We start from the raw sequence: 26,411 nt of genomic DNA, 5'->3' as shown, positions 1-26,411 counted from the left end.
GAGAAGTTGTTTAAAGTCACACAATCAGTTAAAAGTGTAGTTAAAAGACTAAAATATAGGGAATTAAGAAAATGGAGGTAGTTGAAGAAAAAAGAATGGGGCAGGAAGTGTAATTTTCAAGCACAACAATTTTAAGGGAAGTGACTACAATGTGTTTTGGGAGAATTTATGCACAACCCAACAAAAGCTAGTCTGAAGTTTTTTGAGTTTTTTTAGGCATCTTTGAAAGTTACTGGGATTTATTGTTTTTCTCAGAAACAGGAACGCTTTTTGTTTATGATTACCATGGAGTTCTTGGTCTCTGGAAATCTGAATTTAGCTCTCAAGGCCACGCCCACCAGTATGGGTTATGTTCTGAACTTGAATATTTATTGTGTGGGTGTACTTTAGGCAGAGGAGAAAGAGGAGCCCAAGAAATCTGCTGCTATTGAAAAAAGAAAAAAGTGGTGAGGGAGCAGGGCATTTTACAGAAGACATTCAAAAGCCTTCACAGTCTTCCTTTACTTTTGTGTGGTTTCTGTGTATATTAATGTAAGTAACCATTGCAGAGCCCTCCACCCTTCCCATTCAGCTTGCTCTGAAGTTTGGCATTCCCTGGGGCTACTGCTGCTCAGCTAGTTCATTATTTGCTTTCTTGGAAATGAAATCACAGAGATAGCTGAAAACTGTATGATAAGCAAAATGAATACTGTAATTAGGGGTGGTTATTTAAAAAGATGTGTATATATGCCTCTCTTTCTCTCTGTCTCTATATAATGAAGACATTTGGTTTTCTAATTTTTTTTTTTGTTCTTGTTTCCTCTTTCATCTAACCTCCTTCCTTGGAAGGACCTAAGGGCCTTTGTCTCCAACCCAGAATCTTTCTATAGTGACCCAGACCAAGGAAAGGGAACATTGGTTCACCCAAATCCAAAGAAGTGCTCATCTTTTCTCTATTTGACTTTGTATCTATTTCACTAAGGGGTTAATTTTATATCCTGGGTAGTTTTGTATTTTGGGTCATTCTTTAGTACATCTTATAAAGGAAAATCATTGCTTTTTCTCCTTGCCCCACCTCTATTTTGCTCTCCTCTGGTATCTTTTGGGTTTTGAAAGGAAGGAAACTGTTTTCACTTGTTACCTATACTAGCAAAGTAGACTTCATTTGTTAGATTTACTTTTCTATGAACTACAGGTGCAGCTGTGTGTGGGGGGGGCAGGGACTGGGGAGAGAATAGAGACCTCTGACTGAGATTCTTTTCCTTTAGGCACAAACTATCCTGAAACTTCATAGAAACAGAAGGAATTGAAGAAAGGATAAAGTTTACATTTAGTACCATAGCAACTGCTACTAGGCTTCTTCATTATCCTTTGGAAACTCCTTATTAGTATGAAAGTAATTTTGCAACTATCTAACAACTAGACTTGAAGCTTTTCAGACCTTTTCAAGTTTTTCCCTTTATTTTTATTTATTTATTTATTTTAGGTTTTTGCAGGGCATTGGGGTTAAGTGGCTTGTCCAAGGCCACACAGCTAGGTCATTATTGTCTGAGGCTGGATTTGAACTCAGGTCCTCCTGACTCCAGGACCTGTGCTCTATCCACTTTGCCACCTAGCCGCCCTTCCCCTTTATTTTAAAAATATATTTTACTGATTTTTTTCTATTACCTATAATTTTCAATTTATCTCTTCCTTCTTTCCCTCCTAGAGCCATTCCTTATAATCTTCCTACAAGTGTTTTCACTCAGAGATTACCTCCAATTTACCAAATATTAAGCTGTCTATCTCTGTATCTGTATCTATTTCTTGTTTGTACATAGCTGCCTTCCCCCACCATGTGAGAGGAGAAGGCAGGAATTAACAACTACACTCTATGACTGTCTATAACAAAGAATAAAAACCCAAAAGAAAAAACGTCTATAAAGCTAATCTACATATCGGAAAAAACCCCAACAAACCCAAACCATCCAACAGAGCTCTAAAGGAGGAAGGGCCTTCTCATATCATGATCACTCATTTTAATTTTCAAGTAAATTTTCATTGATACTTTTAGTTTAACATCACTTACATTTCCCAGTGAATTCCTTTCTTTACTGCTTCCCAGAGCCTTTATAACAAAGAATTTAAAAAGGGATCTAATAAAAGAGTTGTTTTATTATGAGTCTGATAGTATATTCAATGTTCTACACCCAGGGTTCTCTAGTTTATTCTTCAGAGATGGGGAGGAAGAGAGAGGAGAGATGCCAAGCTTATTTATTATACTTTCCCAGCACTCATTTTTGGATTCTTTGGTTGTTATTGAGCTTTCCATTTACACTGATTTAAGCATTGTGTATAATCGATTTTCTAGTTCAGTTTATTTCATCTTGCTTCAGTTGTCATTCCCATACCTTTCTGTATTTATAATTTCATCTGTGTAAATGAAATATTCCATTATGTCATTCCCTCAGCAGTAGACATTTGTCACATTTCCAACTCATTGCTAATTAGCAAAAATAGTATTATAAAATGCAGAATCCCAAAAGTTGGAGTGTATTTAAAGCCTTATTAACTTCAGAAGTAGAAATGCCATAAATTTTATAAACAACACCATGGGAAAGGTTAATTATTTAAAAATTTAAAATATTGATATTCTTATTAAGATGGAATAAAACCTGTCTTGTGTTTTTTATTGCTCTATTTTTCTATAAAAATCCTTTCCATCAGCTGTTTGCTGAGTGACTGAAAGTAATGTGTTTGTAATTCTAAACTTTCCAAAAAACAAAGATTTTGATGGATCCATAATGATTTTGATATGATCCTACAAGAATAATTCTGGAGATAGATCAGCTATCTAGAGACCAAGCTGGGGGATCTCCCTTACTATTTCTCTGATCTGAGGAAGTGTCATTCAGAAAATTAAAAATTTTAAAACCCTATTATTCAAAGTTTAACTTCTTGTGGTCCTTGGATTATACGTTTAGGGTCATTAGGAACTATCAATATGATTTAGTCTAACCTCTTTATATTACCACTGAGGTAACTGAGGACCTGACTGGTTATTTACCCAAGGCAATTTAAGTAACTAAGGAAAAAAAGCTAAAAATTGAAGCCAAATCCTCTGATGTCAAATCTACTGCTCCTTCCATTATACCTCTGATGTCCTACTTATGTGACACATCAGTTCTAACTTTATAAGGTCATAGATTTAGAATTATTAGGAACCTTAACGGTCATTTAATCTAAGCTTCTCATGTTACAGTTAAGGAAAATGCCTCAGGAGAGTTAAATGACTTGCCCTAGGTCATACAGTGAAATAGAAGATCTAGGATATGGACCTGGGATCTGCTGACTCCAAAGTCACATACCTCCCCTCTCCCTCCATGAGCATTGTGATCAAAGTACTTGATTTTTCTAAATTTCCAGTTCCTCATTTGCAAAATAGGGATGATGAACTACCTTTCTTTCAACTGTTTTATGAAGATTAAATAAAATGATATATCAGTTAATAAAGATTTATTAAGTACTCACTCTGTCAGATACTGTGCTAAATGCTAGAATTGCAAAAAAGGTGCAAAAGATAACCCCTGCCTTCAAGGAACTCACAGTCTAATGATATTTTAATATATGTGAATTCATTTTGAGCTATATTTTGTATAGGCACTATACTTTTGTAAGGCAATGGGGTCCTTACTTTCCCAAGGTCACACAGCCAGTAACTATCAAGTAGCAAAGTGTCCTACAATTTCATTGACCCCTTTTTACTCCCCCCATTTCCCATTTGAATTTCAACCTAGAAGCTTTTAGATCTACTTTGGAGAAGGGCTTTGGGGGCAGGGAACCTGTCTTTTTTGTTTGTTTTTTGCAATGCAATGGGTTATGTGACTTGCCCAAGATCATACAACTAGATAATTCCGTGTCTGAGGCTGGATCTGAACTCAGGTCCTCCTGACTCCAGGGCCAGTGCTCTATCCACTGCGCCACCTAGCTGCCCCAAGGGGAGTGCATTCTAAGAGTAGAAGTTAAAATTTGACTTGAGCTTTATTTACCCTTGGCAACTATCCTTGGTGCTAAATTTCAAGGTGATAATTAAGATATCCTTAGATGACCTTTGATTTTCAAAAGTGAGTGTCTGCAAGTATTCCATGGAATTTGAAAGACAGTTTCAGGGAGCAGCTAGGTGGCGCAATGGATAGAGCACTGGCCCTGGAGTCAGGAGGACCTGAGTTCAGATCCAGTCTCAGACACTTAATAATTACCTAGCCCTGTGGCCTTGGGCAAGCCACTTAACCCCACTGCCTAGCAAAAACCTATTAAAAAAAAAAACAAAGAATGCACTCCCTTAGGTGGGCTTTTATTTAGCAGACTTCAAGAGGGGAGAAATAGTGCTATCAAGGTAGTCTCCTTTACAGTGTGTGTGCAGAGGTTGTGGGGCTAGCCTGGCCTGCCCCAATACTAATTTCATCAGATTCTCTGCTCAAAATCATAGCAATCTGCAAAAAAAAGGAAAAATCAGAATGTTAGAGAGTAGAACTCTTCCAGGTCTCTAATTTTCCAAATGAGGGAACTGTGTGTTAAATGATTTTTGTGAGGTCACAGAAGTAATAAGTGAAAACTCTTGGTTTTGATTGAGATCTTCTTGACCTTTCTGCCATTGTATGTTGTCCTGCAATAATTCCTCATTGATTAGCAAAATCCAATCTCTTTAGACCTGGGATTAAATCCCACCTCTGATTTGTAATAGCCATGTGACAATAGAAAAATCATTCAGGATCTCTGTGCCTTAGAAATCTCTGTTTCTTCATCTGTAAAATGAGGGCAATACCTCACTGTAAGGCTTAAATGAAATAAGGCAATATTTTCCTGTTCACTATTAGGAGAGGGGAAAGAAATATCTTTTGACTTTCTTCATCTTGTCAATCTAAAAGATTTGTAGAAATCAAATATACTATAGGGATTGGGCTGTTACAAGATCAATAAGGAGAAAAAAGAACCAGTAGAATATGTAAATAAAAAGTCTTTTAAAAAAAAACCAAAACACTGACTAAGTTTTGAATTTTTAATCACAGTGAAGATTTGTGTATTTAGATTTTGGTTCTTTAAATCTTTTTTTTTTTTAGGTTTTTGCTAGGCAATGGGGTTAAGTGGCTTGCCCAAGGCCACACGGCTAGGTAATTATTAAGTGTCTGAGACTGGATCTGAACTCAGGTCCTCCTGACTCCAGGGCCAGTGCTTTATCCACTGTGCCACCTAGCTGCCCCTCTTTAATCATTTCTAAAATGATGTTCAAAGCTCTTTTAGGTCCAAGTAATTTAATTGACTTTTCCATCCCTGGGTCAATATTGAAAATTCCTTAACTTTCACTTTTATTCCAGCATTAATTTTTTTCCCCTTCACTAGTGTAGGTCCCTTTTGTAGCCCAGAAAGTAAACATCCTTTTTAGCTCATTTGTATGCACTTATTGAGGGAGATTTTCTTATTTTGCAGGTTTGAAAATGAATTGTAAAAATAGCAGGACACATGTAGAATATTTATGAGTGATCGAATGTGTGTGTTTGTGTTTGTGTGTGTGTGTGTGTGTGTGTGTGTGTGTGTGTGTATGAAGGGTCACACACACACACACACACACACACATATGAAAGAACTGGATTTGGAGTTAGAAGACCATTTGAATCCTGACTGTTTATGATTTGTAAGGTTCATTCTATCTGTAACATTTTGCGATTCTGTAACCTTGTTGTCAGCACATTGTTATACTCACTGTTAAAAATAACAGCAATGAAGTTTCCCTGTCATGGAGTAGATCAGTTTCTAATAATATGTTTTGAGCAATTATAAACAAGAAATTGTCCCCCCCCAAAAAAAAACTCAACCTTCAAATCAAACATCCTTTTACTAATTGTTCTCAATGTTATTTGATTCCTTTGATATATATTTGAGTCAGAATTTAATTACATAGATAAGAATTCCCATACTTTGTTAGGTATTACAACTTATATTTTACCAACCGTTATAGAAGTTTTATTTTTGCCTTTTAAGGTCTGATCTGACTTTTTGGGTCTTGAGTTTTACTTTTTTTATATGTCTGATCTAAATTTTATAAATGACTTAACTATTTTCTTTGCTTCAAATCTTATTCACCTCTCCAATCTTCCTTCTACCTGTTCCATTCATAGTAATTATCAACATTTTGTTGTTCAGTTATTTTTCAGTTGCGTCAGACTCTTCATGACCCCAACTGGGGTTTTCTTGGCAGAATTCTAGAATGATTTGCCATTTCCTTCTTCAACTCATTTTAAAGGTGAGGAAGCTGAGGCAAGAAGGATTAAGTGACCCAGAGTTACACAGCCTGTAAATACCTGAGATCATATTTAAATTCTGGAAAATACAGCCTTCTTGACTTTAGGGTCTTTACTCTCTTCATTGTGCAACATAGTTGCCCAAATTATTAGCATCAGGAATAGCAATAATATGTGTCTCCCTTCCTGAAGGCTTGTGTTATTTATATTCATTGCCTCTGTTTCTAATCAAGACAGAGAAAGATTTCTTAATCAAAAACTTGTTTCTGAGTCCTGGCTTTTTACTATTGCAATAGGTTCTCTAGTAGGACTCAGTGCTTCTCTCCTCCTTTCCACCCACAATAGACATACATTCAATGAATAAGTACACAACTAGTGTTTCTTTGAAGCATAAAGGAATTTCCAAGCACAAAAAGTATATACAGGGTATTCCAAAAAGCGTAAAACCACAGTTAGGCTTTTAGGACATACTACAGAATTGAGATCTATCACAAATATAATTTGTGACTTAGTTCTCTTTAAGAAGATTTAAAGGCATTTAATCCTTTCCAGGCTAATATGAAGACACTGATTCCAAACCCTGACCCTTTAATAACCCTTCTGAGTAATTCAACCCACTTTTCTGTCCTCCATTTTTAGATTAAACTATTACTTTTAGCTGGTCCCATCATTCTACTGTTAAATATTCTTTGAAGAATAAGAGTCTTTTTGGGGACCCTAATTTCATTGAAACAATAATTCTTTTTTTTTTTTTAGGTTTTTGCAAGGCAAATGGGGTTAAGTGGCTTGTCCAAGGCCACCAAGCTAGATGATTATTAAATGTCTGAGGCAGATTGAACTCAGGTACTCCTGACTCCCGGGCTGGTGCTCTATCCATTGCACCACCTAGCCGCCCCTGAAACAATAATTCTTTAATTCACTGTTTTCTTTACTCAGATCTTTTGTTTAAGGGGTATTTTTTGTTTTTTGTTTTTTTACACTTCTATTGCCACCTTGGATTCTAAAAAAACGCATTTATGTATTTTGCTAAATGGGAATGATCTACAAAATGAGAGTTTTTGGTGAGAGAATACATGCTTGGCAGCAAAAGTTTATTGGAAAGAAAACAATGTTGGCACTTTATGGATCTTGCTTTTAATTTCAGGGAGTAGCTTGTGCCAGCAGGTCTAGTTTGGTGGAATGCCTTATCCTGCCTTGATTGCTAGTTCCTTTCTTTGTGCTCTGCTAGAGAAACTTGCATGGGGGCAGCTAGAGTGATTCATCTGCCCGAGTTCAAATTTGGCCTCAGATACTCACTAGCTGTGTGAACCTGAGCAAGTCATCTGACCCTATTTACTTTAGTTTCCTCATAAAATGAGCTGGAGAAAGAAAATGGCAAATAACTACAGTATCTCTGCCAAGAAAATCCCAAAGAGAGAATCAGACATGACTGAGTAATGACACAACAACAGCAAAGAAACCTGCAGCTCCCTGACCTTAGTTTTTGAATATGAGTCTAGGCCAATGCAAGGTTTATAGGTTGATTAAAAAAAATACTTGAATAACCAATGAAGATAAATAAGATATTTCTCTGGTAATAATGAATTGTTTCTCAGGTAGCACTTTAGAATCAAATTCTATGAGCAGGCTTTTAAATACTTATGCCAATAATAATAATAACAGCTTTATTGATATTCATCTCATTTGCTCTTCACAATAGCCTTGGAAGGTAGATGCTTTTGTTATTCTCATTTCTTACAGATGAGGAAACTGAGGCTGAGAGAATCTAAATAAGTTGGTTAGGGGACACATGACTAATAAATATCTGAGGCTAAATTTAGTTGGTGGTCTTCCTGTTTCTAAATCCAACACTGTCTTCTTATATTAGACTGTTCAAAGGTCACTAAAAAGTTTTATTCTACTGTGAAAGGTTATAGGATATGGAACTCTTTGATCTTTAATGAATCTTCTTTAGATTATGTGACTGGTTATTTTCTCCCCCCCCCACCCCCCCACCCCCCCCCCGTATTCTTTTTGGCAAGGCAACAGGGTTAAGTGACTTGCCCAAAGTCACATAGCTAAGTGAGTATTAAATGTCTGAGGCTGTATTTGTACTCAGATCCTCCTGATTTCAGGGTCAGTGCTCTATCCACTGCACCACCTAGCTACCCCTCCCCAATATATTTTCAAAATCATATGACAGTATTCTTTGAGGGAATTTTTTGATGTGAAGATCATACAGCCTTAAAAATGAATTCCTAAAAAGTGACATTTATGCATTTATATCAATATGAGTAATTTTTGCTCAATTTTATTGAACAAACTATAATTTTACTTGGAATAGAAAGAATTAATGGGTGATGGTTCTCAAAATTACAGCAAGGAGAATAGGGATCTGCTAGTAATCACAATGTTTTCCAAAAATTTAGTTTTTAATTAAAAATTAGATAATTCTCTAAGCAAATTTCAGGCCTCCAAATCTGGGTGTGTTCCCCTTCACCATAAAATATGAAGGGTGAGCCAAGAGTCAGTAGAGGGTATGACTTATCTGTAGTCCAGTGGGACTAGATTGATATTGAAATATCTTCTGGATTGGTCAGAAGATAAATTGACTGGATTTCCTACAACCATGCTAAATGTGATGGAGAACCTTCAGTGGTATTATATTCTTCATATCAGCTTTTAATTAGTTGAGTGTGGTGTATATAAATTAAGTGAATAAAGGTAAAAAAGCTTCACCTCTCTTTCTGGTCTTTAAAAAAAACCCCAAACACAAAGACATTAATTTTTGAGAGCACTTTACCTTTTTCCATAAAACACTTTGAAAAACTAACAACTTTTTACTGAGGGGGTATATGTTTGGCTATCATGGAAGAGTATATTGATCAATTGGTTACTTTATATTCTATTTTTTTTCAAATGACAATGTTTTGATTACTCTAGGTTTCATGTATGATAGCATAACAGATAGGTTTATGATTCTAATTTATTTTTGGTCTGTTCTAAATTCCTAAATCATCATGGGATGAAAAGACCTTGGGCTTTTCAAAGGCTTGCAGCAGCAAAACACAAACTTTGGCACCTCCTTCTAAGTTGAATTGGTTTGGGTATGAATTCAGAGATGATTTTTATGTCCAGTACCTGAAACTCAGCCTACATTTGTAGATAATGACTTCTCAACAGGTTGATTGCAACATGCAGAATATTTTTTCCATAACATCACTCAGACACCATTAAGTTAGAGAGGAAGTATGATTTGTGTACTTGATTCCATACCCACATTATTTTCTTTGGATTCTTTTGGAGTAGGCATCTTCCTAGTTATATGACATAGGCTTCTTTATGAAGCATTGCCAAAGCTTGAAAAATTCCTAGATGCTGAAGTCTATAATGACAGGATATGTAGCTATTCCAATGCTGAAATCACTGCTTTTGTCAGAATGATCCCTGTATTTTCATTTTTTTTATTTTATATATCACATATATGTTATTTCTTCCTATGGAGGTTCTTTTGGTGTCAATTGGTACAACTGTAATAACTTCATTTTATCACAGTATTTTTTTTAAGGTTTTTGCAAGGCAAATGGGGTTAAGTGGCTTGCCCAAGGCCACATAGCTAGGTAATTATTAAGTGTCTGAAGATTTGAACTCAGGTCCCCCTGACTCCAGGTGGTGCTCTATCAACTGTGCCACCTAGCTGCCCCAGTATTTTTTTTCTAATAGAGAATATTTAAGACTTGATCAAGATATATTTTTATCTTAATATGAGAATGTGGTATAATCTATTTGGGAAAAAAAATTCTCATGTTGATATTTAGAGTATGATTCAGTTATTTGAAAGTTAGATATCATAACTTATTAAAAAACAGAATGGGTAGTGTTTAATGAGCTGGCTTTGGCATAAAGCAGACCTGAATACATATCTTGACTGACATATCCTGACTTTGTGACTCTTAAGTAAGGCATCCATTCAGTGCATCAAGAATTCTAACAAAATAAGTTACTATCTGCATCAGAGAGTTCCTTACACTGATGAAATCACAGGTTTGGATCAAAAGCAAAGTCATATCCCTCCTTTTTCTTGATCTGCTTCAAATGGATGTTAGGCTTCTGCCCTTGGTTCTCCTTTTTTGTCTAGATTTGTTTCTACAGTTTCATCTCTCTCTTGTCTACAGAATGACTTTTTGATCTGTGTTCCTTGTATTTAACCTCTCCAGAACCCCAACCTGCATAAACACTTTACAGAATCTTAATGGACCATATAAATGATAGCTGTTATTATTAGCTGATCTACTCTCTTCAATGAGTTTCCATAGATCTTCTGATTGCTTATAAAATAAAATGCAATGTCTGGTGCTCTTTTCCTTGTACCACATTATTCTGTAGTCTAGGTCTCCCATTCCTTTCCAGTCTTATCTCATACTACTGTTCACCATGTAGTTGATGCTTTAGCCAAACTAGACTATTCTCTGACCTCCAAACATGTTTTACATTTTATGAGTCAGCCAGAATGTCACTGGGCAGCCTTTGGCATGAAGGTTTTCAGACTACAGCAAGAAGACAAATTTCAAGGTTATTTAAAACTCTTACCTCTTTGCTTTAGGATAGAGTGTTCATCTCAGGGATCCTGGCACCTGGTTTCTAATTTTTAACATCACAGATAGGGAGAAGCTGAGCAATCAGCCAACTAGAGGCTTCTAGCAGGGGAATAGAAAATTCTAGATATGAGAAATTCTAGAAAAAGTGGTTAGTGGTTAGGTGAATAGAGCTTTAGGCCTGGAGTCAGGAAGATCTGGTTCAAATTTAACCTTAGACACTGTGTGACCTTTGGCAAGTCATCTGTTTGCCTCAGTTTCCTCATCTTTTGGAGAACAAAAGATGGCAAATGACTACTATATTTTTGCCAAGAATACCCTGTAATAAGTTCACAGAGTCAGAAGGAATGAACAACAGCAACCAAAGAAGAGACTAGGATGAAAGGAATAGGGGAAGAGACTAGAGGACAAAATTGGAGAAAAGTAAAATGAGATACCAAAAAATGTTCATTAAATACTTAAGTTTGTTTCAGGTACAAATGTAAAAAAAAAAAAAGTTTCTGCCCTCATTGGGCTTACAATTCAATATGGGAAGATAACATATATAAATAATAGATTGCTGGCCAGGTAGAATAGTATTTTGGATAGGGAAGTCACAGGGATGGTGAGTGGTATCAAAGTATAATCGATTAAATGCTTTTTTCTAGAAATGATAATATGCATACCATTCCAAGCTGGGTGGGGGTAAGGGGAGGAAAGGATATGATCTTGCTGGCTCTGGGTAAGCCTAGTTAAGGAAAACCCTTACCAATCAGAGCACAGAGCTCCAGGGCAGGAGCAGAAGAGACTTGGCTGCATGGCTTAAAGGTGGCAGAAGAGTATAGAAAGCCTATTGAATTAAAAAAAAAAAAGAAACAAGTTTTTCTAAATCATAATAATTTCATGTATTCAAGGAGTGTCTCCTACTAGTTCAAATCCAAAATCATATAAGCCAAACTCTAGGGAGCTTAAATGTTTGACTCAATATCCTTCTGTTATATAAAGAGTGATTTTTGAACTTTGATATTTCTTACAACTAATGCTAGCATTTTACCTACTACACCACATGACCTTTAGTGTTTTATATATCTGTGGCTATGTGGGAATGGGGCGGGGGGTGGGGGGAAAGAGAGAATATCTAATAATCTCTTTAGAGCAGGAATTGGGTTTTTCTGGTCATTTTATAACCCTTGTCTTTAGCACAGAGCCTTATACTTCAAACAAAAACTCCTCCAAATTTTGGATTTGCAAAGTGGATTCTAATTATACAATATGTAAGCATCTTAATTATAAGAATTACCTTCAGATCTTATTAGATTAGTTACTGTTTGCTGTCAAAATTTTATTGCCCTTGTTACCTATTCTGTTTAGTTGACTACTTTATTATTATCAACTCAACCCTTACCTACTCAAGCCCAGAAGGAGTCTCCAAAGGAAGACTTGTGAGCCAAAAAACTTTCCTCTACACTCTAAGGAAAGTGTGTTTGTGCAAGTAAATTAGCAGAGAGATTTCTGTCAGGCCTGCCTTAGGCTATGCTTAGGATGAGAAGTTTTCTAGCATTCAATGAAGATCAGGGAAGGAATCAAACAGTGTGTAAATTTGTTGTTCATGTACTGATTTTCAGTAATCTGATTTATCATATTAAATATAGTTCCATGTTAGTTAAGTTGTGAAAGAAAAATCAGAATTAAAAGGGAAAAAATCATGAGGAAAAAATCCCCCCAGAATCAACTTTTAAATAAGTGAAAATAGTAAGCTTTGGTGTGTATTCAGACTCCATAGTTTTTTGTCTCACAGGTCTCAAAGTGACATTCTTATATTTATATTTATTATCTATTATCCATTTATTTATTTATCTATCCATCCATCTATCTATCTATCTATCTATCTATTTATTTATTTATTCATTTATTTATTTATTGGTAAGGCAGTGGGGTTAAGTGGCTTGCCCAAGGCCACACGGCTAGGTAATTATTAAGTGTCTGAGGTCGGATTTGAACCCAGATGCTCCTGACTACAAGGCCGTTGCTCTATCCACTGCTCCACCTAGCTGCCCCCAAAGTGACATTCTTAAAGCTTAGGTGTGACCACATCATTTTCCTGCTCAATAAAGTGCAGGATATATACTTGTTGCTTTTAATATCAATACAATTTCCATCTGGCATTACAAGTCCTTTGTAATCTAGCTTTATTTCTCTATCCTCATTATACCTTCCTGGGGTAGGATAGAGTGCTTGATGTGAAATCAGGAAAACAGGAATTAAAATCTGGTCTCAGCCCCAGATCCTCAGTAGCTGTGTGACCTATTTGCCTCAGTTTCCTCATCTGTAAAACAGGGATTATTATAGAACCTACCTCACAAGATTTTATGAGATAATAATTGTAAAGTGCTTAGCACAGCGCCAGACTATCTACTTATCCCTCAAAGTTTTCCATCTCTGCGCGATAGACTGTACCCTAGGCCTAGAATGTGATCCTCCTTTATTCTGTCTCTTAGACTCTAGTTTCCTTGAAAGCCCAGCATAACTATCATCTCCAGGGAAAGGTTCTATCTTGGTGTGTTCGGTCAATAAAAGAGAAAAAAGGTTTGTGCAAGTCTGGGTGGCTAGTTCTTTAAGGGTATTCAGTCCTTCCACTCTCCTAAGGAAAATAGGTGCCATTTCCTCCCTTATTCACACTTACTGCTATGTAGGTGCACCTTTCTCTCTCTCTTGGACTCTCACCTTCAACTAGCTCCATCCTCTGCACCTCAACACATCTCCTAGCCTCTTTCCTATTCTTTCTGCTGTCTGGTGAAATCCTAGCTCTATAAGAAACAAACTTCCTCATATATTCATAAACAATCTGCAAGGATTTTCCTAGTGCTTAGCACAGTGCCTATAGGAGGCATTTAATACATGGTTATTGATTGACTGATTCTGGCATTGTCCCTTGGCTGACTCATTTCATAGACTCATTTCACTCTAATAATCTTCAGTCACTATTAAACTATTAAACCAGTTTCTTGGAAATATTTGGCTAGCTTTTAGAGCAAGCCTTTATATTCTCAGTCTTTTCCTTTTATATTTATTTTCCTATAGCTTTGGGTATTTAAAGAGGTGGGTCCATTTTTCTTCTCCTTTTTAAACTAAGCCTTTTATAGAAGTCACTTCTTGCATGTGACTGATCTCACAAGCTGAGATGAAGTAAATGGCTACAAAGAAACAAATCCCTGTAAAGATGAACTTCCTGCTGCCTTAGTTCTCCCAATCTAAGGACTATAGGTAATGCACAGTTTTCATTCCAAGGTCCTCATTCTTCTTTTTATAAATTTCAATTCAATCTTAATTTCCTGGATAAGATGAAGCAAAATAGTTTGTTCAAAATATTAGGGAACCTGAAGGAAAATCACTTTCATTGTTTTTTTCCCCTTCAAATCAGAATGATTCAAATGAAGAGATCAGGTCTCTTTTTCAACAACTTAAAGTGAAGTGGACAAAGGAGTTAGGTCCCATTATTTTAAATTTCTATTGTCTGCATCAATTCAACTGCATCAGTTTTCTTTCTTTCTCCTTCCTTCTCTTCTTCCCTTCTTTCTTTACTTCCTGCTTTCTTGCTGTATTTCTCTTCTTTTTCTTTCTTTCTCCTCCTTTCTTTCTTTCTTTCTTTCTTTCTTTCTTTCTTTCTTTCTTTCTTTCTTTCTTTCTTTCTTTCTTTCTTTCTTTCTCTTTTCAAATGACCAATATCTGTAAGTAAATTTTAAAGAGCATTTCAGAAAGCTGTTTTGAGTGTGTCTATCAAGTTTATAGATAGATTTATTTGGGTTTGATAAGACTATCTGAACTTTCCATCTCCTACAGAATGCCCAAAGGAGCAGCTCAGTAACACAGTGGATAGGGCACCAGCTTTGGAGTCAGGAGGTCCTGAAGGCAAGTGTGACCTTAGATACCTACTAGTTGTGTCATCCTGGGCAAGCCACTTATCACTGCCTCAGTTTTCTCCTCTGCAAAATGAGTCGGAGAAAGAAATGGCATATTCTCTAGTATTATTGTCAAGAAAAACTTCAAATGAGTTCACAAAGAATTGGACATGCCTGAAATGATTGAAGAACAATACAAAAGGCTCAAAAGAGTCCATCTAACCCCTAAAGCTAATTAATCTCAGAGTTATACCCAAAGAATTCATGAAAATCTAAAAGAAAGGTAATGAAAAGGAGATTATTAGATTCTTTAGGACCACAGTCTGATTTTTATTATATTCCAGAGACATATAACAATATGCTGTGTGCCTCAGAAGCATTTTAAATGTCTTAAATTTTGAAAGTTAAATCTTTAAGAGTTCCTGGTGATACATTGGCACGAGTAACATCACCCCCACCCCCCTTACCCGCTGTGTTGTCCCTTTACTTTGCATGGAAGTGATTACCTCTGTTTTAGAAACTTAAAGGAGTAAAGTCCCCAGACCTCAGTACAATTCTAATGAAATGAGCATGTGCAGACCACAGTACTTTGCCCTGACCTGGACTATGATGGATTGTTCTTCGTGCTCTTTAAATCAGTAGCATGTTTTTGGAAAGTTTGCAAAAACTGACCTGTTTAGCATTTTAGCCCACATTACCAAATGGTTGCTGCTTCAGGTTTGTAAAGTTAGATTTGTCGAATAAATAATTATAAACTAAACTGTAGACTCTGGAGCATCTGGCTGATGAAGTGATGGACTGCAAAGCATGCTGAGGTTTGTATGTAACATCCACATCTGGTTAGTGAATAATGTATCTAAGAGCAGTGTGCTTGGCATCTGTGCTTTCTACTTTGCTATAATATTCTTTTCATGTTGTTTTCTGAGTCCTAGTTGACGTTTTGCTTCGGTTAGACCCCTAAAAAGCAACTAAAATGAATTAAACTGAAAAATCTGGTAAATCTTTATTAGCAACTTGCATGGTGACAGAGAGAACTTTTCATGGGTAATATTTTTCTATTGTTTAGTTTCCTTCTTTGACAGTGTGAGTGTGTGTGTGTACTGTCAAAGCAGGAAATATATATATATATATCTATATATATATATATTTAGGAGATACTTTTAAAATGTTAACATCATGAAGGTCAAAATATAGAGGAGGAGGAAGAGAAGTGAAAAATTCTATGTGTATCCTTAGAGTATTTGGCTTAGGGAAGGCAGAAACAATTCAAACATAAACTGGAAAATGCCTGGAATAATTTTGAAAAGTATACGCAAGTCATCATTTGGTGCTGGACGCCTTTTGAAAATTTTGAACTTTTGTACATAATATAAACTCAAGAGGGAGCACAGGTTTTATACCAGTGACCAAAGATCACGGAGTAATTTACTTTTATTAACCTTGGAGTAAATACCACTGTTTGCTGGCTTGTGGTTTGGGTCTCCAACATAAAAGAATCCTATTTGGCTCCTGCTTTGCTTTTTTCTTACACTAATAGATCTGACAAAAGCCAGCATTTTTTTCTTACTTGTAATTGTCTGTAATTAAAATGGGGCTTGTACTCTTCAGAGTTAATATTGACATCCCAACTTTTCATATATTCAGTGGAACATGTTGGATATATATTTATAGTTTTACTGTTTTGATGACCAGGATGATTTGAAGCATAATTATAATGTAAGAATTTTTTGTATGAGTTTTCAAAGGTAGGGCTTTTCCAGGCTGTCTCATATCACATCCAATAAATGTCTCAAGGTCAGGACCTAATTTTTTGATATACATGTCTCTGAAGGTCTTGGAATAGTGTTAGGCACAGAAGAATTCTTCAGTATGATTGATTTGAATTTATCTAATAAGTCCTAGTCTGACCACGAAAGGACCAAGTTTCTACTCAAATCTTTTCATTGGGATACTGAATATAAAAACTTTCAGTTTCAAATACTCAAATAAGTTACATTTTCTTCTAGTAGTAGAACTATAGAAATAATAATAGCTGGCATTTTTTAACTTATTACAGTCAAGAGGGTCTGAAAAAAATCTCATAATATTCTTGATAGAAAAGTTTGGCAGTTGGTCAGATTTAGGAGAGAGAGATAAGAGTCTGCTTTGAATAGCTTCAGTTTGAAATATTTCAATTATCCAGAAAGAAATAATCAATGGGAAATTAATGATATAAGATTGTACTCTAAGAGGGAAATTAGGGCTAGATATATAGTTTTTGGAAATCAAGATCATGTGAGATTATAAAAGGAGATATGAGGAAAGACTGAGAGTTGTAAGCCTGGAGGATTGTTCATGTTCATGGGGAAAAGGAGAGATGATAAATCAACGAAGGAACCAGGAGGAAGCAGTTTCAATGAAATCAAGACTGGATAGAGAAAGGTGGTGGTCAACTATGTTAAAAGGTAATAGGATAGGGGCAGCTAGGTGGCCCATTGGATAGAACACTGGTCCTGGAGGCAGGAGGACCTAAGTTCAAATCTGGCCTCAGACACTTAATAATTCCCTAGCCTTGATAATTACCTACCATTGCCTTAAGTAAATAATTTTTTTTAAAAAAGATAATAAGATGAAGAAAGTTGAGGAATCAGAAAAGATCACTGGTGATGAGATCAAGTCAAATGACAAGCAGTTGAGAAAAGAATGGGTGATGAAGAAGTAGAGAGAGAATGTAAATTCTTTCTAGGGGCTTTCTTGTGGAAAAGAAGAAAGAGAATAATAACTTGAATCAGTGGTGGTAACACTAATATCTTGTATTATCTTCTTTGTCCTCTACCCTCACCCCCATCTCTAAGAAGGGGTAAGAAAACCAAGGCAGATTAGTATAATTGAGGTTCTGAATTCTTTTTTTCAAGAGTTTGATTCTGAAGAGAAGTCAAAAAAAATGACAGGAAAAATAATGATGCTCAACTGATTGTCACTATAGGAAGAAAGTATAATCAATAAGTGGTACAAGTTAGAAAAGAAGAACTGAATAATTGCTAAAGAAACTGAAGTAACAAGTGCAGATTTAAAACAAAATTGTATGTTTGTTTTTTCTTTTTCTTGTCTACCAATCCATGATCACTGTGTCCTTCGAGTCCTGGCTCAAAACTAATTTCTTCAAGGAAGCTTTTGCTGATTTTACTCATATTTTATGCAATGACTTGGGGTCAGATCCAAGACTAGGGAAACAAGAAATAAGAGTCAGGATTTGTACTGTATGAGCCTAAGAGATAGCACAGGCTCATGTGTATGCAATCAATTTAGTTTATGAGAGAATGCACACTCTGAGGTGAGGCACAACCTGTCTTCTCCTTATTTTTTTGAGAATATATTATCCCTTACTTGAATCATCCTTTACTCTGCACTTAGATTTTAAGTTGTTACTACATATACCCAACATTCTGCTGTTATGTAAACATTACTTTGTCTCCACAATTAGAGGGCAAATTTCTTGAGAGTGTCTTCAGTTTCTTGATTACCTTCTACTGTGATCAGTAATATGCTCAATGTAATGAATAGTTGATTATCCCTGGGGAGGAAACAGAAAGTGGTTAGAGAGTTATGGTCTTGGAGTCAATGGTAGTGTTGGAATTGTTATTATATATATATATATATATATATATATATATGATTCAGGGAACAATTATTTCTTTGTCTCTGTCTTGATTTTGGTTCAGTGCCTAGAATGCCAGGGTGATACACATTAATTTCATTTTTATTCACAGTTAACCCTGAGCAAAGGGGAAAGAGAGGAAAAGTGTTAACTTTTTTTTAGCTGAGGGGAATATGGTTGAGCTTCTTCACCCAGGTTGGTCATTGTTTCAGTGGCTGTTCTCAGCCCCATCCCAGCCAACATGTTGCATTATGGATGAGGGTACACTGAGAGAGGCAGCAAGTGTCCTAGCAATAAAAAAAAAAAAGGAACATTGTTGATTGTTTCAACCCACATTAATCCTCCCTCCTTTTCCATTACACACAAAAACTCCCTGTGTCAAGCAGCTAGAAACAGCTACTGGCTTGTTCACCTAGTTCTACTTATTACCTCAATGGCAGTGCAGTTAAGAGATCTTGATTGGATCTTGTATGTCATTAAGTTGTAAGTGGTGTATTTTTTTTCTTTTAGTCCTCCAAAATTTTTTTGCAAATACTTAAATGCTCATGGATTCCATTTAGTAGAGATTTGCTCCACTGCACTCTAGAATACTTAGAATTGGTATTTTTTTAATCTTTTGCTACATAAAGAACTATTCTTTTCTTCATCTAAGCCCAAGATGGAATATGTGTGTGATTATACATACATCGAGTTTTTATTATGAGAATTAAAAACTAAGAATGCATCAGCTGAGAACTTGATTGATTATTTAATCAAAGTTTTTATTAATGGAAACTACATATGCTGATTATAAATATTGGAAAGAAAATGACTTATTTTTCATTCTGTCATAGCGTCTAGAATATTGAGACTAAACTTTAGCTTTTCCTTTTCTCTTTGTTTAGCTGGAAATGTAATTTTGATAAGATAACAAATAATCGCACAATATGTTTACATATGTGTGTACATATGTTTGTAGATTTTATACTTAGCATCTTCATATATGTGTATGTATGTGTGTAAGTGAATTATCATACTAACACTTTACCATAATAGTTCTAGGACAACATGCAATACTGTGATAAATCATCTAAAATAGCAGTAGAGATGTTGAAAATATATATAGAATGCACAATGTATGCACTAATTTACCCTAGTGGGCAGATGGATGGCTAAACATGCCTGTGAAATTATTACAGAGTGTAAATGCTGCAAAAATGACCTAGGTAACCTTCTCAGTCTTTCTCACTTCTCCTTGTTCTTTGTCTCTGGCAGCTTAAGATACCATGTGGGTGGAGGGTGCCATTGTGTATGTTTGCCAGATTGAAAGCTAGCCTTCCTTATTAGGTTTATCAAGAAAAGTCTTCTCATTCCTTCCTTAATTTCACTAAAGTACTCATATGTTACAGTGCTTTGTTATATGCCTTTGTAATATCCTAGACAGTATTTCTCCCTCTTTCTTTGAGGCATTGTTTCACTAGATAGATAAAACTTGACTTTGGCATCCAGGACAGATGAGCCTGGGAAATTGTCTCTCCCTTTAAAGCCTAGGCCTGCTGCTGCATCATCTGTCACTGGCAAGGTACTTGTCTTCTTAGCCCACCAAAATTCTGTGTTCTGTGTAAAATATGGAGCCATAGTGCTAAATAGTGGTTCAGTGAAATGGGATGATCACCTGCTTCATCACTGTGGAGCCAAAATAACAGATTCCTTGCCTTAATAAAACATTTATTAGATTTTGGAAAATATGGAAGGCAAACAGGGTAATATTTGGTAGGCAGAAATGGTTTATTTTCTTAAATAATGGACATCTTTTATTTATTCACTCTCCCACCTCATTATAGAGCACACACTTTCAGTATTGTGGCACAATAGAAAGAGAATTGGACTTGTAATCAGAGAAATTGGATTTAAATCTTGCCTCCCATCATCTACCAGCTGTGTGACCTTGGGACACACTTAATCTCTCTGAGTTTCAGTTTCATTATCTGTAAAATAACCATAGTACCTGTTCAAAGAATTGTCGGGTTCAATGTATGTAGTGTGTTGTAAACTTTAATGCCTACAATTTATTACTCCAAAGATTTGAATTTAACATTGTTGTCACTGGGGTCTCTTGGATTTCTGATAATGCACTAGTCTCTGTTTTCCCAAATAGAAAGTCATTTTTCATTGCCTCAAAATATACTTAATATTGAATATTTATTCACTTGAGCTGTCTCTGGATCTCTCTCCCTCTTCATCTCTACTTTCTGTCTTCACTGATTTCCCTTAGGTCCCAGCTAAAGTCCCTTTTTCCACAAGAAACCTTTCTTAATCATCCTTAATCTTGGTACTTTTCATTAGAGACCCCCCCCCCCCCCGATTTTACCTGTTGATAGCTTGTCTTTATGTAGTTGTTTACATGATGTTCCCAAGTTGCCTTTGATGCAGGAGGACAGGAGTTCAAATCCAGTCTCAGATACTTGACATTTACTAGCTGTGTGACCTTGGACAAGTCACTTAATCCTGATTGCCTCTGCTCCAGGGCCATCTCCAGTCATCCTAATTCATATCTGGCCACTGGACCCAGATGACTCTGGAGGAGAAAGTGAAGCTGGTGACTTAGCACAGCACCTTCTTACTCAAATTCAATTCCTGTGTTTGTCATGGCATCACTTTCCTAATGTCAGGGTCTTTTTTGAGAATGAAGAACAAACATCACCTTGAGGGTAGGACCTGTCTTTTGTCTTTTTTAATATCTCCAGTGTTTGACCCTTACTGGCTGCTTAATATACTAACTTTTTCTGTTGTATTTCTGTATTGCCTTTTACAACCAGTGAAGATGACAAAAGAAAAACAAAATGAATTGTCATAGTTCACAAACCTCTTGAGGATAGGATGAACAGGATGGCAGCACTCATGTAGTAGCCCAGAAAGGGCTATTTTTATTTGAGCTTGCCATCTTGGAACATTTATCCTGGGGAAAAACTACAAGATCTGATCAAATTTTCAAACTGAAAGAGACTTTACAAAGGATCTATTCCATCCCTTATTTTATAGAGTAGAAAAGAGGTCCAAAGAAAAATTCAGGGTTTTCTCAAACCATTTAACTAGCTAGTGGGAGAGCTAATTTAGATCCCAGATTCTCTTCCTAACACAAGTTCCAGGACTTTCTAATAGACTGACAGTTCTCAGACTTTTGGGTCTTAGAACTGCTTTACACTCAAAAATTATTGAGGAGACCTTTTTTACTTTTAAAAAATATTAAGGACCCTAAAGAACTCTTCTACTGGATGTGAACTTCTACTGGATAATCTATTCCTTCAATAAAAGACTTGAGTGTCCCCTGGAAAAAAACTTAAAACTTTAAAAACTTTGAAATATGAATTTATTTAAAATAACAATATTAAAACTATTCTATTAATATAAATAACATTTTATATAAAATCTATTTTCTGAAGAAAAAATTATTTATAAGTGATATATTTTTACATATTTTTATGAATCCTTTTAATATCTAGCTTAATAGAAGACAGCTGTATTCTAATATTGACTTCTGAATATAATCTATTATGATACATTGTTTTGGTTGACATATTTGAAGAAAAATGCAGTCCCAAATAGATAGTAGCTGCCAAAGAGAGTATTTTAATAGGCAAATAACATCTTAGTGTTAGTATGAAGATAATTTTGACTTTGAGGGTCCCTTCAAAGAATCTTGGGGCCCCCTCCCCCCTTTGAGAATAATTGTAGTTCTAGAATCATTAAAGGAAATTCTCAACCACTTCCTTTCATGGAGACAAAGTTAATAAATTAGTGACACAAGGCTAAGGAAAAACTCATCATTTGAACCACAGAACTGAATTCTCAACTGAAATACTATAAATTAATCACCTTAAGAAAACTGCAGTACTGCTACTTATGTGTGTAACTTGAAACCTGTCATTCAGACTTTGACTCTTTAATTTGGGCCCTTTAAAAATCTTTTTTTTCCAGAATTACTGTGCAGTAGGTAATGAATGTGTGCTATGGTCTCTGATTAAGCTGAGATACATTATTATTGAAGGAAGATATGTTTTTCTGAGACATTTTTCCTTTTATAAAGAATATGGTAGCTTTATGCTGTGAGATCTCTCTTGAACCAAATCAAATGGAAACACACCCTAGGCATTGATTGTAGAACCAACACACAGTCCTTTCCTTCCTTTTTCTATTCTTCCACACTCTTCTGGTGTGTAACATTCCTTTGGTAGCTGGCAGAATCTCTCAGTTCTAGGAGAGCAGGTAGAAAAGATGAAGTGAGCAAAACCAAATTGATGTTTATTGAAATGATTCAGGATATGATTCAGTCATCAAATGAAAATCAGAAATCTTCCTAAAATAAGTGCATATGCACTCTAAAATAAAAGAATCCAAAGTCACTTAAAATTGTTTTCATCTCCTCTCCTCTATAATCATTGAGCTCAACTTGGGAGAAGAGTGGAGGAGAGGTGCTATCAGACCAAGGTCCTTGTTGGGAATTCAGGTTTAGTTTAGCCCAAATACCCATTCCTTGAAACTTCCAGATACATTTTCTTCCTTATTCAGGTCTGTTCTTGCTCTCTTCCCAGTTCCTATTTTCCTTTGCCTATTCTTCCCAATATTCAAAATATAAAGTCCCTTCCCATTCTTTTTTCTGAATGTTCCAATCTCACTAAAACCCATCCTCATGGGTCAGGAGGAAGAAGGCAGCTTTTCTAGCTTTCAGGGATAGATCTGAAGCTTTCTCTTCCTTTGAAGTTCATACCATCTCTTATATACAGTCTGTATTTATTCATGTTCTAGTTAGTAGACAGAGTAGCTGTCACTCTCATCTTTGATCTCTGGGTCATTTTCTCCTCTCTTGGTAATGACCTTTATAGTCTTTAATAGTACTTTTATAATCTATCCTCTTCAACCCTTGCCTTCATCATTGCTTTATTATCTTTTTTGAAACATCTTGAACACCTTGACCTCTCCACATCCTTTTTTAGAGTAGCTTCTACCACTTCATCCTCTGCCATAGCCATCTACAGGCATGGATTTTACTACCACCCCTGTTTTCTCAGATCTTGAGTTTTGAGATTACTTTCTGTTCAAAATCAAAATATTTGTTGTTATGGTTATTTAGTTTTGTTTTTTTTTTTTCTTTTCCACCTGCAAGAATAAAAATGTGGGAGAGAGGAGACCTGGCTTAGAGAATACTGGCTACAGCTTCAGTCATGCTGGGAGAAGCATGCAAATCCGGACTTTGAAAGTGGGCTCTGTAGGAGGCAAAGTGAAAATGGCAGGTGGGGAATTTGGGAGGTGTTGGCCAGGAGGCAGTTACAGCCTGTGGGGGCATAGGGCAGGAGGGGCATGAAGTTGAGGGTTATGGGAGGGTTATGAAGTACTCCTTCTTGATGAGAAAGTTTTCTCATTCTTTTTTAAAATATCAGGATCCTCAAAGCCCATTTTTCCATAGATTATTTCACCCATCACAGTGATTTTCAGTAGCCATCCTTCCCTGTTCTTCCATTGTAATTGTTCTACCCTTACTTACCTCTCTTCACAGTCTAAATCTTGAGACAGAAAAGTTTATCTTCCACTGTTCTCTACTGTTTTCATTCTAATTCTCATTCCTGTCACTTTCACCACCTGGCTTCTCCCACCTGGCATATACTCCCAAGCCAATGAACTCTGCTGAAAAGAATCATGCCCTGGGCCCACTACAGATGCATGTGATCTCATTTCAAATGGGGCATCATGAGGGTGGCTAGGTGGCACAGTGGATAGAACACCGGCCCTGGAGTAAGGAGTACCTGAGTTCAAATCCGGCCTCAGAAACTTAATAACTACTTGGCTGTGTAGCCTTGGGCAAACCACTTAACCCCATTGCCTTGCAAAAACCTAATAAATAAACAAACAAATAAGAACACAAATGAGGCATCATGGTTATGTAGCATCTCACAAAGGCAATTTTAGAACTTCTTTTTTCTTTAAGCTCCAATTCTCTCACTCCTTTCAGCAAATGGCCTTATCCCCAACTTGTCTGAGAACATTTATACTCTTTGTTGTGACTTTCTTCATCTCTCTTCTTTCTCATCATCTTGATCTTTTTGCAGCATTCATTAATATTGGACTACCTCCCCTTGTCTTTAATATTCTTCATCTAACTCCTAAAACTTGCACCTTACCCTTACTTGACCATTTCCATAACTGATACCACCATCCTCTCAAGTGACTTAGACTCCAAATCTCCAAACTCTGAGTCCCCTTTGATACCTCTTCAGTCCTCACCTCTAACATATAAGTTTAATGCTGTGGATTCTACTTTTGCAGCATTTTTCAGGTCCATCGTCTTCCTTTACATTTATGCTTCTACTACCCTAGTGAAGACTCTCCGCACCTTTCACCTGAACTATTGTAATAACCTCTTCAGTGATGTCTGTGTTTCCATCTCTTCTCTCTCTCTCTCTCCAATTCATTCCAAAAACAGCCACCAAAACAGGTTTTCTAAAACATGGCTCTACACAGCTTTGTGACTCTACTGCTCCAGCCATTCCCTGATCCCCCTTAATAATAGTGCCTTCTCTCTGTTGACTGTCACCAGTCTGTTCTACACATAACTTGGTTTTATATAATTATTTGCAGGTTGTCTCCCCCCATTAGATTTTTTTTTTAGGTTTTTGCAAGGCAAACAAGGTTATGTGGCTTGCCCAAGGCCACACAGCTAGGTAATTATTAAGTGTCTGAGGCCGGATTTGAACCCAGGTACTCCTGACTCCAAGGCCAGTGCTTTATCCACTATGCCACCTAGCTGCCCCTCCCCCATTAGATTTTGAGCTTCTTGAGAACAGGGACTGTGTTTAGAGTCTTTCTTTGTATCTCCAGAACTTAACACAGAGTCTGGTTTCTAATAAATGTTTATTGATTGACTGATGGACTGATTATGCCTGTAAGAATAATCATTAAATTCTCAGAACTTAAGGCCTTTCATTATCTGGTTCCAAATTACCTTTCTGGAGAGTAGAGACTCTCTTGTATTTGTGTTCCTAGCTCTTAGCAGAGTGTCTGACAAATAGTAAGTTCTTATTGATGTGACTTGACTGAACCCACATCCCCCTCCCCCTCTCCTTGTATTTTATGTTCCATCTAAAATTCCTCCTCTCCATGTACACTATGGTCTATCTATTAAACCACTTTGTGTAATCCATAGAGCACTGGTCCTGGAGACTTGAAATCAAATTCTGCCTCAGGTCCTTAATAACTAGGTGTGATTTCGAAGAAATGACTTAAACCCTCTCATCCTTGATGTCCTCTGTAAAATAATGTTGTCTATCATGGTTGTTTTGAGTTAGGGATTTTATAAACTTTAAGGTGCTGCATAAACACTAGCTATTAATAGATTTCTCAAACTCAAGATATCATTTCCTGTTTCCTTTTGCTCCTTCAGAATGTTCCTCATACCTGGAATTCCTTCATTATCTCCCTCTTCTAAGCTCCTCTTAAGAATCACTTCTAGTGCTACCTTATCCATAAAACCTTCCTTGAGCCTCCTTTCTCCCTATCCAAGTAGAAATAATTGCTTTGATCTCAAATTTTCCTGGAACTCTGACTGCATCTCTCTTTTGTTCCTGTTTCATCCTATTTTTTAATTGTGTATGCATTATTTCCAATCTGTAGGCTTGAAACTCCTTGAGACCATCTATGGCTATGTGTATCATTCAACTCTATACTTCTAGGACCTAGCAAGCAAAAAATCCTCAATAAATATTTGTTGCCTGAATTCCATATGCCAATCTAGCCTGTATCTTTGGAAAGCCAAAATGAGTTGAACACCTATGTCTTGTACTTTTTAAGTCATAACTGTGTCTTGTTTGAGCTTCATCAATTCTTTTGAGCACAGCTGTATATGAAAGTACTGTGTGTAGAGGGGAAAGAAAAAAAATTTTATTCTTTCCTTCAAGGATTTTATAATTTAGCAGGGAAGGGAATAATTTTCTCTTAGTTACCCCATGGACCATAACATGCAATGAGATTTTCTTGGCAAAGATTCTAGAATGGTTTGTTATTTACTTCTCCAGTATATTAAAGCAAACAAAGG

General features: G+C 36.2%; 1 protein-coding gene across 5 annotated transcripts in view; it reads left to right on the top strand.

The window, feature by feature from the left end:
* The window catches only part of LIMCH1 (LIM and calponin homology domains 1), a 374,176-nt gene that overhangs the window by 109,871 nt on the left and 237,894 nt on the right, over nt 1-26,411 (top strand). Inside the window, exon 1 of one of the 5 annotated variants that reach the window (XM_074229538.1) lies at nt 509-531. The exons of the other annotated variants lie outside the window; for them this stretch is intronic. The gene's annotated coding sequence lies outside the window, so the exon portion shown is untranslated. Of the gene's footprint in view, nt 1-508; nt 532-26,411 lie in introns of those variants that run through there. 5 annotated transcript variants of the gene reach the window in all.

This window comes from Macrotis lagotis, chromosome 3, assembly GCF_037893015.1.
Source record: "Macrotis lagotis isolate mMagLag1 chromosome 3, bilby.v1.9.chrom.fasta, whole genome shotgun sequence".
Classification (NCBI taxonomy): domain Eukaryota; kingdom Metazoa; phylum Chordata; class Mammalia; order Peramelemorphia; family Peramelidae; genus Macrotis; species Macrotis lagotis.
The sequence above is the reverse complement of the archived record's forward strand: the minus strand, read 5'-3'. Positions and strand labels throughout refer to the sequence as shown.